A 7,748-nucleotide genomic window follows, 5' to 3' on the forward strand; every position below is an offset into this window, starting at 1 on the left:
TTTACCCCCGGAGGCATTCTGCGACAGGACACGGATTGCTGTTGAGTTTTCCATGTGTTCTATTTCTCCATACGATTATTGTTAATGTTATTGTACATATACCCTTATTTTGTCATGATTGATTCATTTTCATCTTCTCTTGTTCTTTTATCTAGAACTTATATGTTACAGTTTACCTATCTTCGAGATCTTCGGAGCTGGACACTTGATAGGTGTAGTTGTAATTTTTGTGCTAAAACTGCATTGTGATTAATAAACTAAGAGGCGTAGTTGTAATTTAACAAGTACTGTACACAAGCCTTGGATTTGGCTGAATATGGGAGATAATTCTGATCGCCGGAATTGGAAATCGGTTACTTTCGTATTTGCAAAATATAGCGAAAGTTTTGTGAGCGAGTGTTTCGTTTAGTAATATGCCGTGGTGGATGAAAGCCTGAAAGGTCATGGAAGTCAATAATAATCATTGCACGAACTTTGTGCTAGATAATATTCACGAGTAATAAGCGAAAAATAGAGGACTAGTCCACAGATGCAGAATGATAAAACTTTCATTAAATTTATAGCACCTTGATGCTGTAAATGTGAATATCTTCATTAAATTTATAGCACCTTGGTGCTGTAAATGTGAATATTGATGCTGTAAATGTGAATATCAAATTTTGTAGTGTAGAGATGTAAACTCATAAGATTGTGCAGTACGTATGTAAATTTATCTAACTTTTAATGCAGATTTATGGAGATATTTTTTAATTAAGGGTAAGAGATGAATCAAAGTTATTTCTCATCTTAGGCATGGTAGTAAACACTTGTGCTAATCAAGGTTGTTGAGGTGTGGAGCCTGTTCGGCAACACATGGAAGAACACCCAGTCACAGCTCAAGCTAATGGTAAGCACCGAGAACAAGCACTATGCACCTGCACCTGGACAACACACCCACGTTTGCAGGATGAGGGTGCGTCGTGCTCGCCCTCATAGGGGGTGTAGCTGCATCCGGGCCATTGTGCTCCTGGACAACACACCCACGTCGTGCTCGCCCTCATGGACCTAGGCGCTCTACTTCGAACGCCTAGGTGCCGGTTCTCAAGCACTAGAATACCCGCACCAAGGAGTGGTGTGAGCACACGAAGAACATTTCTTCTGTTTGGTTCCTTAAAATTTTGATTTTCGGGCGACAATCAATGAAATATGACATGTAGTTTTTGAAAAAGTTATAGGTAAAGGAGAGAAGTATCAGAGAGGAGGATTTCAACGTCGTGCGTGTCTCGTGTGATCGACATAAAGGATTTGAAGCAAATTTTGCAAGTTTCATTACTTTTTGAGAAAAGATCTAAGTGAGTTCTCTATACTTTTGTGAATTACATGGTCGACATTACACTCGAAAGTTTTCACATTAAATTTGGGTGTGCTTTTCTGGAATTGTTTTATATTGCTTCAGTTTGATTTTTTTTGTTCCAATTTTTTTGAATCATTATGTTTTTTCCATGTTGTGATTTTAATTCTAATTGAATAAAAGTACTATTAGAATTATAATGGGATTTCCATCATTCCCAATAAAGTGTTATCAGAGCAAATGCTTGATTCGAGTGGGAGTAATGACAGACGAAGCAATATACAAAGTAGAGAAGTTTAATTTGATGAATTTTGCATTTTGGAGGATACAGGTGGAGGATTTCCTATATCAGAAAAAACAGTATTTTCCATTGAATAATATTACCAGGAAGCATTAGTCTATGACTATGGAGGAATGGGAGATGTTAGGTTGAACAATCCTAGGTTTGATCTGTTTATCACTCGCTTCATCTAGTGTGTTAAATATAGTGAATGAGAAAACTAAGTTGGATCTCATGGCAGCACTGACAAAGATGTACAAAAAACCTTCTGCTTCAAATAAACTCTTTTTGAAAAGATCATTTAACATGAAGATGGTAGAAGACACTTTAGTGACATAACATCTGAACAATTTCAACCCTCTAGGGTGTGCTATACTTGATGCGGCCAACAATCAGTGTAAGAGACGTCATGTATTTCACTTGCCATGTGTTTTCGGTTCCGCACTTCGTGCGGGTCCAAAATTACAGTATGCCACTCGACATAAGTGAGTTTGGTATATATGCTTGTGCCACTCACTAATTACTTGAGTTTAGCTTAAAGGCTAAACTTCTGGGGTAGACCACATTGCTAGTCTAAGCCTTTCTTGAAATTTTCCTTGACTTGAGCGTTTTTTATCATCTTGCTGGAAAAGGCATGTCACATCAGCTACGACATTCAGCTTATCTAGTCGACCTGTGCCTAAGAGAGACACCTTCATACCCGTGATATATTCCAAGTAGAATTCTCTTGTTAGGGGCTTGATGAAAGTACCTTGTATAGGTTGGGCTACCTCAGTTTCCCAATCTTTATGATGTTGACTTGGCCTATTCTTATAGCGTCATAAGAGAAACACGTGGCACTAGCTAAAGCACCTTGCTTATCCAACTGGTTCATGTATAATCAAAAAACCTCCAAGGCCCAATTACATTATGATGCTTTCCCAACATGAATTACCTTGTTTACTTAAAATTAATAAAAATAAATACAAATTATAAAATATAAAATAATTTAAATAATCACCAAAATGGGTCAAGTTGTAGATAATGACATTAGGAGGCCCTTGTGAAAATTTGAAGGTCATAAAAACTAATTTTGGTTTAAAATAATTATCATAAATAAAAAAATCAGAAAATTACAAAAATTGATTTGGAGTGTTCCTTGTAACCAGAGGAACTTAAGAAAAATAAAATTAAGTTAAAATAAAAACTTTATTTTTAGGCTATTTTTCCTAATTTTAATAATTAAAAATATAAAAAATTCCAAAAAAATATACAAATACTTCAAATTACCTTAAATATTATTCTAACCATAGAGAATAACCTAAATATGCGTTTATAAATTTCTAAGGATGTAAAAAAGTATTTTTAAAAATTAAATGTATTTTCTTAATATGTGAATAAAATAATTATAATAAATGGAATAAAAATCATAAAAATATGGAATTAATTTAACTGTGTTGTTCCCTAAAGTTAGAGAGACTTATAAAAATATAAAAATGTATTTTTGAAATAAAATATATTTTCTATTTATTTATTCATTAAAATCAATTAAAAATTTGTAAAAAGTAAAATATAATCCAAAAATTCACAAAAATTATGCTTAGTGGTCCTCTGCCTTAAGTGAACCTGCCTTAAGTTAACCTCCAACAATTTTCTTAAGGAAGGAAAATTTATTTTGCTTGGTTATATTAATTATTGTTGAAAATCCCTATTTTTGGACTAAAATAATTATTAAAAATTAAATAAAAATTGGAAAAATACAAATTTTTCTATGATATTCTAATTAACCCATAAGTAGGGCAATAAACAAGATTTAAGGTCATTTGAGTTTAACTTAAAAAATTATGAAGTGGAGAGCCTTAAGGACAAAATGATATTTATAGAATTTTAGACTCTAATTAAGATTTAGGCTAAACCAAAAGTTTCGTTGGTAATATTGATCATGCTTAGCCCTTTGAAATAATTGAAACATAAAGGGCTAAGGTGGAAACCAATTCATTCCATTTTCTATAAAAAGTATAAAAATGTATTTTCTAAATTGTTGTTTAAATTGGATGATCCTAGTGTGAAGGGCTTGTGTTAAGAAGATAATAATTCACTAATCAGGAAGCCCTATACCAATGATTAAATGATAATACAGTTTTTTTGATAAGAATTAAGTTCACCTCACTTAACCTTTTTCAAAATTGTAAGTGTGCCCATGAAGGCTTAAGGCCTTGATAGTGAACTAAGTTTGATCTAACATTACTTAATGAGGTTTAGAAAAGATAATACAATATATTATAGACATTTCCCAAACACTACAAGCTCAATTCCAACTGAAATGGTGAAGATTCCTTAACAACTTAACTTGCCCTTAAGGGTGTCCACCCACATAATTCCTAAGGGAATCATTAAATGAATGTTTAGTCACCCTACTCATGGGTTAATTAAAAAAATAAAATTTCACTGAGCACAAGTTAAAACATTACAACCAAATTAACTAGGAATGATCAATTCAACAAAATAATAAGTCCAAATGAACTTAAAATGACTCAGAGGATTCTAAAAGATATTTAGGATCATACTTTGAGCACTTTTACAATCTTTTGAACATTTTGAAGGACATTCAAACCTATTATTCTATATTGAAGATGATCATCTCCAAAAATTTAGGGATCCACTAAGATATGACACGTGACACGTTAATTTAAAATTCTAATAAAATACCTTACACTACTTATCCTATATAAATAACCCAACGCTCTAGGATTTGAATCTTGGATAAGGTATTCAAATCCTTATGAGCAACTGGGGATATTTTTGCTACACATGGATCATCGGGCTAGTTTAAGTCAGAGGTCTGAGTGGCAAGGGCGATGAAAATATTGTTTATGCGTGATAAGTGAGGGATACAAAGTGAGATTTAGAATAATATCTCCTACCTCAAGGATCCTCAATAAGAAGAGAGAGGATAAGACCGATGATACTATTCACTAGCTTTTGGTAGGAGTTGCCCCCGACACACTTAGGTTGCTGATATTTGACAGTGACTTTATATATGCTGAAAAATATAAGTATTTAATACTGCTGCTAAAAGATTTAATTTCTCAGCAATGAACCAAAAACTTAACAACAGTTATAGATTTGATAAAGATGTATATATATAATATTCAATAATGGTAAAGTCACACTTATTAACGCAAGTATACATATCACTCATGTAAAATAGGACTCTAATGGAGTCCTAGATATCGATCCCACAGGGAGTAATATTCAAATTGTTAAGGGCTCAAAATTGTTGACTTTAACCCATGACTTTAACCCATGTAATGTTCAAATTGTTGACTACATATCACTCACGCAACGAACTAAGATTTTAGAAAATCAATAGTTAATCACAACAATATAATTCAAATTGTTTATCTGTCACTAATAGGCAATTGAAATAAATATGTAATTTGAATAAATCTTAAATAACTAATTATACTAATAAAGATTTTAATGGTAAATTCAATATATAAGAAAACATCCTTCTCCTTGTCAAAAAATTATAGTGAATGAATAATGTGAATCAGCTCAAATTGTATTGCACCAAATAGGAACATACCTATTTTTTACCCTTTGGTCCAGACATAAAGAACATTGACTAATCCTACGCTTGTTTACTGAATTTGCTGCTAGGCTGGGAGGATACCGGCTCTCACTTCGGAGCTTCCATGTTCCCCTCGCCTGAGGGCTAATATCTACACTTCAACACCCAAACGTTAGGACCGAATTATAAATTTTAGTCTGTCACTCTAAAATCTCCAATTCTACGCTCGATAATTTTATTTCCCTATTTATTTGCACCCAACTTCTAAGGGCTTTGACCTAGATCATCGCAATTTCTTAAACATTTTTATGGTTTCACCAATTCAAATCACCATTTCACAAATCTCAAGAGAAGGAGAAAGATAGAGAAAACTACTCAGAACTCATGGGGAAGCCACAACAAAACTCAGAATTCATATATAAAAGCAAAGTCATACAAACCACAACAAGTAAATAACACTTATCTCCAATTCCTCCCTAAGAAAACTCCTCAAAGTTCATCTGAATCTCTTCCTTTCTTTACAACACACAGAATTCCTCTTCGAAGCGGCAAGGAGGAAGAAATCTCTCACTTTCCCTCCACTCTTACAATCTCTCTAGGAATTTCTCACAATTAGACTCTCTACACACTACTGGGGCTCTAGGACTCGGTTCTAGCCTTCCAACTCCTTGAACTCTTGAGCCTCCTCCTTCTCATTTTCGGCCAAAGTCTTCTTTTAAAGATGTGGAAGAGTTTTTCCAAGAGTTGCCTAAGCATCCCTCCAAAAATCGTCTACATTCAATGCATCTTTGGAAATAACCGCCGATCTCGCCGTCGGCGCCCTAGTTCAAATCTTCACATTTTGGGCCTTTTCGCTCCAAATTCGCTCCTTTTTGCATCTTTTTGCTCCAATGACTCTAATTCATCATTCCTGCAACAAACCATCAAAAATACCTTTCTTTAAAGTGCAATATCATCAAAAACAGTGTAAAATAGGTATGAAAATCTCAACATATTGTCCTTTGGTCAATATTCCTAGTTTGATTAGAGTAATTAGCCTATGGATTGTACTACTTTACAAAAATATTTAAAAAAACCAAAATCTCTTTTACAACATCATTACTTTTTCTTGCTAAAGCAAATTCTACATACGTGAACAAATTAAAGAATTTGAATAAAAAACTTACAAAAGATCTACAGATTAATCACTCGGATCGAGGATAAGGATTTACCTTCCTCGGGTTATCAGGATGGTGGATTTTATCAAAGTTAGAAATATAAGGCACATATCCCTGCTTTGAGTTCCCACTTTTTCTAAAGTCTTACACTCAGTCTTGGTCCTTCATATGTGATTACGAGTTTTACTCGTTCATGTTTTCTTAAGACTCATTTTTTGACTTTTTCATGCTGCATTTTCCTGCTTTTTATTTCTGCAATTTACTTAAATTCCTTGCAACTATATTATGCCTTATGATACTAACCATGCAGCAGTAGCATAGGCCCATGCACACAATATTATGTTTTATCTCTTTCTTCTATATACTGCACTTTTATTGCTCTTTTATTGATATGCATAATAATTACAATACCTCTTAGAATAGGAGAATAGCAGCCTAGTTATATAAGAGGTACACAATGTCAAGACATCAACCAAACTATTTGCATAAACACTTTAAATTAAAACCCTGAACTTGTAATCTCCGCGACAGAAGGTTTAGGGCATACTTCGTGGGCAGCACGATGAGGATGCAAGGAAAGAACATCTTTGAGAGAGCAAAAAGGATCTTCAACAGCTTAACTTTCCTTAGTTTAAACAATAACAATCCATATGACTTCGAGATAATCTTCGGTATGGCATAAATCCTCTTATCTTTTAGGCCACCTGCATGATCAAACATCATGCAAATGTAAGTCCTAAATAATTAAATGACAAGATTAAACATTAAATAATTCCATTCATAAAACATCAATCCCAACACTAGCATAGTTTGGGAAGCATCGAGGTTCACCTCGAAACCTGTGACACTAATTCCTTTAGATTTCAAAAATAATTGCTCCTATTTAATCCATTCCCATTTGATTTTTAAATGTCCAACCCTGAAAACTAAACTTTGTAATCTTGAAGACAAATACCTCTGGTCATTATCAAAAGTTTTTTTAAGTGACTTCGGTCGCTTATGATGTAATTAACTATAGGGGCTTGCCTATATAAGGAGCTAAAGAATCTAGGTAACATAAACCCTATCTAATCCTTATATTACATTGAGGAATTTGTCGGCCGACATATAAAAAAGGAGATTTGCAGACCAAACAGATGTCATAAACTCTTTTAGTTTATTTAATCGAGCCCGCTGACAAGTAATATGCCTATTCATCGGGATAGGTGCATGTTGACCTCACCTTTGATTGAGGTTTAGTTTTTCCTCTTTAGTAGCCTAAGGTCTAGCCATAGGATTTTCTTGTTGGCTATTCCTAGAAAACTAGAAGAGGAACCCTCACCATTAGAAATTCTACACTCCTCTTTGCTCAACTTGAAGTTCCATATATTGGTCATAACCTCTAGCACTTAGTAGGTAGGGTCAATATGAGTTCCCATAGGACTGCTT

Source organism: Phalaenopsis equestris, unplaced genomic scaffold (genome assembly GCF_001263595.1).
Source record: "Phalaenopsis equestris unplaced genomic scaffold, ASM126359v1 Scaffold000002, whole genome shotgun sequence".
Classification (NCBI taxonomy): domain Eukaryota; kingdom Viridiplantae; phylum Streptophyta; class Magnoliopsida; order Asparagales; family Orchidaceae; genus Phalaenopsis; species Phalaenopsis equestris.